The 6,135-nt window shown below is 32.6% G+C and overlaps 1 protein-coding gene across 1 annotated transcript in view; it reads right to left on the reverse strand.

The window, feature by feature from the left end:
• Nucleotides 1-6,135, reverse strand: part of Sesn (Sestrin) — a 209,164-nt gene that overhangs the window by 139,703 nt on the left and 63,326 nt on the right. The window lies entirely within an intron of this gene.

Genomic DNA, 6,135 nt, shown 5'->3' on the forward strand with positions numbered 1-6,135 from the left:
ATTTTATCATTTATCGTTGATCGAAAGCTTTCAAGAGCACTTTAAAAGAAATCAAACATCAAAACAAATATATTTATGTTAAAATAATCAAATTGCTAATCCAATATAATTAAGTCAATACTAAAATACCTACACTGAGAGCAAAGCTTTTGGGATTTGTAACTGTAATTACATGTTACATAATTATGGTTAATTATTACTGCTAAAATGTTACTAATAATATACATAGTTCTGTCAACAATTATTTATATATACAGCTGGTATTAAAAATGAATATAAATTGTAATTAAATTAATTGCAATTATTTTTATGACTTAATATTGTTTTAAGATCTTGGTTGTAATTCTTTTAGTTCTACTTGGTTGTAGTTATTATAAAATAATCGTGATAACCGCAATAATATTATTATAATTTGTAGTTATTTTTTATATCAACTGTATGTATGTAAATAAAATAAAAATATACATATTTGTTAATAGAACTATACATATAATTATTATTACTTACATTATTATAGTAGCAACAATTATAATTATAATACAATAACACAAATACTAAAAACTTTTCTTTCGGTATAACATAATATAAAAACTAAAAAATTATATTATTAAAATTTTTCCAATTTCTTTTTATATCGAAAGAGAAAGATAATCTACTGCTGGTTTTTGTTATAAAATAACCGTGATACGGAATCTATATTGAAGTGCAGATGCCGCAGGATAAATTGATCCGTCCGATGGATCGGATTATCGGGAGAGCTATCGATTAAAGTTTTCAGCGGTCCTTTTATGTCGTTTCCTCCCGTTCATCCGGACAATATCGAAACCGCTGACCGTCCTCGGTCAGCGAAATCCGTCGCCGCTCCAGTAAATGCGTAATCGCGCATAAATCAGAGCGCGGGGAAGGAGCGAGCGCTGTGCGATGCATATTTATGCGCCCGCAGCACCGAGAAATTAAATTCACACATTTCATCGGCTCTATAAAGCATGCGCATATTTCGCACGACGGAACGCTGAGAATGCAAGTCGCGCGAGGCAGGAACGAAAGGGACACAGGATCCGGAAGAGATTCGTACTTCCCGTGATCTCTTCCATTGTCCGCGGGCATACTAATTGGATTGCCTTCATTAAGACATTCACGAACGTGGGCGGTTGCGCGACGGATTCATTAACGATTTAACGCGGCAGCGAAATTTTTGTACGGCCTATATATCTTCTCGTTACGACGTGGCATCACGACAGTCCTATTTTGGATTACAGCAGACAAATGTCTTGGCTTACACTTATTCATAAGATTTAGATTATACGAGATACATGTCGAATAATTTGGCCAGAACGAATCAAGTAATATTTCAAATAACGTCAAATATAAAACACTACGTTAATTTCTTTATCAATCCCATTAATATCTAACAATTATGTGCACGAAACATAGTTGAATTTCTTAAGCTTACCGAATTAATATAGAAAGTTAGATTTTAATAATTTACATAATCATGTAATTATATAAATTATATAACCATAAGAAATTTTATAAACTATTAAATTTATAATTATATAAATTTATGAACTTTAAATATATCTATAACTTTACAAACTTATAAATTTTTAAATTTGATAATGTTTAGTGAATGTTTTTGCACATTAAACATGTATAAATGTGACACAGAATATGTTACTAACAATAAGATATATTACTAAAATCTTTGCTGAGATTTCTATTTATACGCTTCCAATTGATTGACAATGAACAATCGCTATTATCGATCTACTTCAATCCATTCGACATTTGTATCCATAAGTCTTCGTTTGATTCAACTACCATTGCATGTACGCAAGATTGAAGATTGGGAAATAGTTTAATGAGCTGTAAGTAGGTAATTGTGTGTGCGCGTCTCGCAGTGTGTTCGCGCGTAGTAAATAGGTTGACGGCTACGAAGATCTATTAATGCGTACGGCTTTATTCTGGAAAATAAGTGAAAAGAAGGTGCGTCTTAAAATAAAATGGATAAATCGGGCCGATGAAGAGAAAAACTTGAATGAAAAACTATATGGATCAATCTTCTTTAATCGTTTAGTTTCTAATAAAAATCACTGTATGCATAAATTATAGAGAAATCAAAGAATTATATTTTAATGAGAATCTTATCCTTTCGATAAAATTATCTTTTCTAATATAATATCCCGAATCGAAGTAAGTATTTTAGAACAATTTTGAAAGATTATAATAAGATGCAACATAAATACATTATACAAATATTGATTTACACGGAAAGAAACGGTTTTACCAAAATATCTAAAAAATAATTATGTAGAAGCTGGTTGATAGAATATCAAAACTTTTTGCGATATTGCTCATTATTATTGTTTGAGCGTTTTACACAATTATTTTGAACAAAATTATTTTCAAATCTGTACCTACTTTCAGATACTTCAGCAAAATTATCCTTTCTGTGTAATAATTAAGTAAAGATATATTCGTGCAGTTTCTGCAACCGATCTTCGAGATAATAATTTGCGAATTTGTAACAAACGAGGGGAAACTGACGCGAAAATAATGGCTGTATCTTGTTTGCGTTTTATTAGAAACATAAACAAATAGCACGTTGTTGATTATACATTCTCGCGGTCTACGACGCCCCATGCATAATCGCGTTTATATACACGGTTTACTCCCAAATCTCGTATGCGCACACAATTTGTTGCAACAGCATTGTCGCCGCTTGACGACGGCACTTTACTGCGTATATGCGATTTACACGACGAATAAACTTTGATTTACCGGCACTATCTCGCTGAACGAAATTTCTACCTGTGCATTTACAACGAGGAGAAAAGGGGCGATGTTATTTGCTGCGCTGTATAGCACCGTAATGTTGAATAATCCATCGATTAAACCCGCCTTTTCACGATTACTCAATAAAATCAACGTTGTTGCGTATTTTATCTCACGACCATCATTTCGCAAACTAAATTTTTTCTCGATATATCCTTACCCGTTTCAATAAAACTTTTATTCGCAAGCTTGAAAAATTTAACACACATCTAGTCACGTTGTGATAATTTCGAGCGATATGATATGTATAATAAAATATTATTACATCTGCAGTACATGAAAAAAAAGTAGCTGTCGTAACTAAAAACTGCATGTGGTAACTAAATGGCAGATGTAAAATATGGACAGCTAAAATATAGATATTATAGCTAATGTCTTAGCTGTGATATCTATATTATAACAGCCACAGCAAACCATTTCGCTGTAGTTTATAAATTTATAGTTACGGCAGCAAATATATTATAACAAACTAAGATTAGCTACGGCAGAGAAAATCTTTTTTTCTGTGTAGAATATTTTATGTAAGTTAATGTTGCAAACGATAGTACTTTCTTAGACGTTACTCATGAGTAAACCTTCGAACAAATCGAATAGTAAAGTATACGTCTTTTGCCGATAATTCCGTACATCGAGTGAATCAAAGCTTGATAAATATCGAAATAATAATTAATGAAGTAAATGTGCAATGTTGAAAATGCTAATTCATTATTTTATAGAGAGATACGTGTATTATTTTATTGAGTTTTCTAATTATTTAAATTTTACCTCTGTATCATCAAATTATAATAATTATGTAACAATTATTTCCAGAAGTACATCCGCTGGCTTATAATCACGTTGCGTTCGTCACGAGAGTACCTGTCTGCAAGTTTCTCTCTTATTCCGGCATTTTCGAACAGCATTGTCGATTAAATATACAAAATCTCAGCGAGCGGTTGCAATCTTCCGTGAAATTGCACGAAGTGCAGTACCGTTGGAGGTTAAAGAGATGGGTCGGAGGGAGAGTCTCTTTAGTATTACCAGCCTCGTTCGGAGCAAAACCTCCTTCGCTTCAGCAATAGAATTCGCCGATACCTTTGCGCGAGCGAAAGAGAGAAGGAGCAAGTTTTCCGCGCGCACATAAGCCAGTAGAAACTGGCTCTTCCTTTGAGGTTCTCTCGGTTTCGCTAAACGAAAAAAATTTACCGCGAGCCCCTCTCGTCTCGTTGAAATTTATTTCAACTCGCCTCCCGCGAAGCTCTCATCCATCTTTCCGGTCCGTAAAGTGGAACTCGAGGTACGTTCCAAGGGTCGCACCGACCGACGGACGTAAACTCGTGCGAGCACGCAAAACCACGCGTAACGAATTTATGGCCACTGACAAACGGAAGACATTCACATAACGGTAGTGATGGTCCTTGAACCAATACCGGCAATAATGTACAAGAGGCCAAAGAAATATGCGCGGAAAATGTAGACGGATTTGTGAAGAGAAGAGAGACTGAAAAATTTAAATCCCTTATGTACGCCTTATATATATGGAAAAAGGAACAGAAATGTATATCGAGTGAATTTCAATCACTCGATATCTTATTTAAGCCATAACTGAAACATATGAATACTAATAAATCTAGGAATAATTTAAAACAGTGTTTTCCGAAAATAATTTTCAACACATGTTTATATGTCAAAAAATTTAGAAGCAATAAATTCTATCAATAATATTTGATTTGTGTCTTTTAAATAGTTACACCACAGATTAAGAATTAATTAAACTTGAAAAATTCTTTAAAAAATAAAACTAATAATCAAAAACTTTAGTAGGTCTCAAAGATTTACATGTTCCTTTAACGTCACAAAACGATATGTTACGGATTAAAAAATACATCATGCGTATTATATTCAGGATTCAATAAATTTGATTAACAATTTAAATAAATTTAAATAATTTTCAAATAATTTCGTGAACATATAAAATTATTATACATGTAACATAAAATAAGATTATAATTTAAAGATGTATTGTAGAGATCTATTGTAGAGACGGTACTGTAAAATTATGGAACTGAACTTCCATTCGAAATGTAATTTTGTATAAAATTTCACTCGATGTACGGAAAAAGAACAAAGTATCACATGTACAAAATTCTACGTATCAAAAAAACGTGTCATAAATTCACGTATTTATATAATTTAATATCTTCTAAAACAACAAAATGATGACGCAAATTGTGAAAGTCGATAATATTATTTCAAAATAAAGCATCACGCACGCAAAAGTCCCTATAAGTCCGCGTAACGGTTTTTATTGCCGCGTCGACGTCGTCTTTAAAAGAATCTATTTCTTGCGCTTCAGACTGTTATATCATAATCGGATATTCGTGCGAGTGCCATGACTGTATGATATAACGATGTCGGTTCGCGATGAATGTTGCGGTGCACAGACGATCAGATGTTCGATGAGTGATTACGTTAGAGACGATTACTGTCGGCATTCTTTAACGACAGCTCATCATTAGACTTTCTTTAGAGGATGGTATCTTCCAAGAGTTCAAAGTCTCGAGGACTTTGTCTCACCAAGAACGTCACTGCTGCTATTGACAAGTTTATTGGCAATTTTCAAGACTTCCTTGATGTAAATTTGATGAAGCGTATATTTCGGTGGAATATCGTACATAACGGATAAACTAAACTGTTGTATATCTTGCTCGTGCTCTAATCGATTGCTGCAGGATATATCGTGAGAGAAAATAACTCTGATATGTGTATAATTAATTTATAAAGGATATAAATCTAATGCATGTTTAATGCACGCGAATCAAAGAAATTCGTAAAAATTTTAAATCTTTATTCCTTATTCTTATCTCCATACCTTCTCTATTCCTTGCTCTCCTATTCCTTATTCTTTTATCTTATTCTTATGATTTACAATAGTCATCAAAAGTTTCCGGCAAATATATAATTTTACGATCATTTTTACGAATTTGGTTTTTGGTTTTATCGTAAGTTAATAAAATTCTTGTTATAATAAACTTAAAATATAAATTAAATATCAAAATATATTTAAAAAATATAAAAAACTAATATACTATGGCCCGTATTCAGAACGCGCTTACAACGATGTTAGCGCGCTAACATACTATACTTTACGTCACACATAGTATAGAATTTCAGAGATAAAAGCGCGCTTTTATCGGTAAAAGCACGTTCTGAATACGGGCCTATATCTTTATAAAGATTCTTTATCTGAGTAAAACGATAAAATGATTTATTAACCGAAAAATTTTGGCAGACACTGTAGGTATACCTTCCAGCTAATCA

The sequence above is a fragment of the Mycetomoellerius zeteki genome, unplaced genomic scaffold, assembly GCF_001594055.1.
Source record: "Mycetomoellerius zeteki isolate Tzet28-1 unplaced genomic scaffold, Tzet1.0 scaffold41, whole genome shotgun sequence".
In the NCBI taxonomy this organism is placed as follows: Eukaryota; Metazoa; Arthropoda; class Insecta; order Hymenoptera; family Formicidae; genus Mycetomoellerius; species Mycetomoellerius zeteki.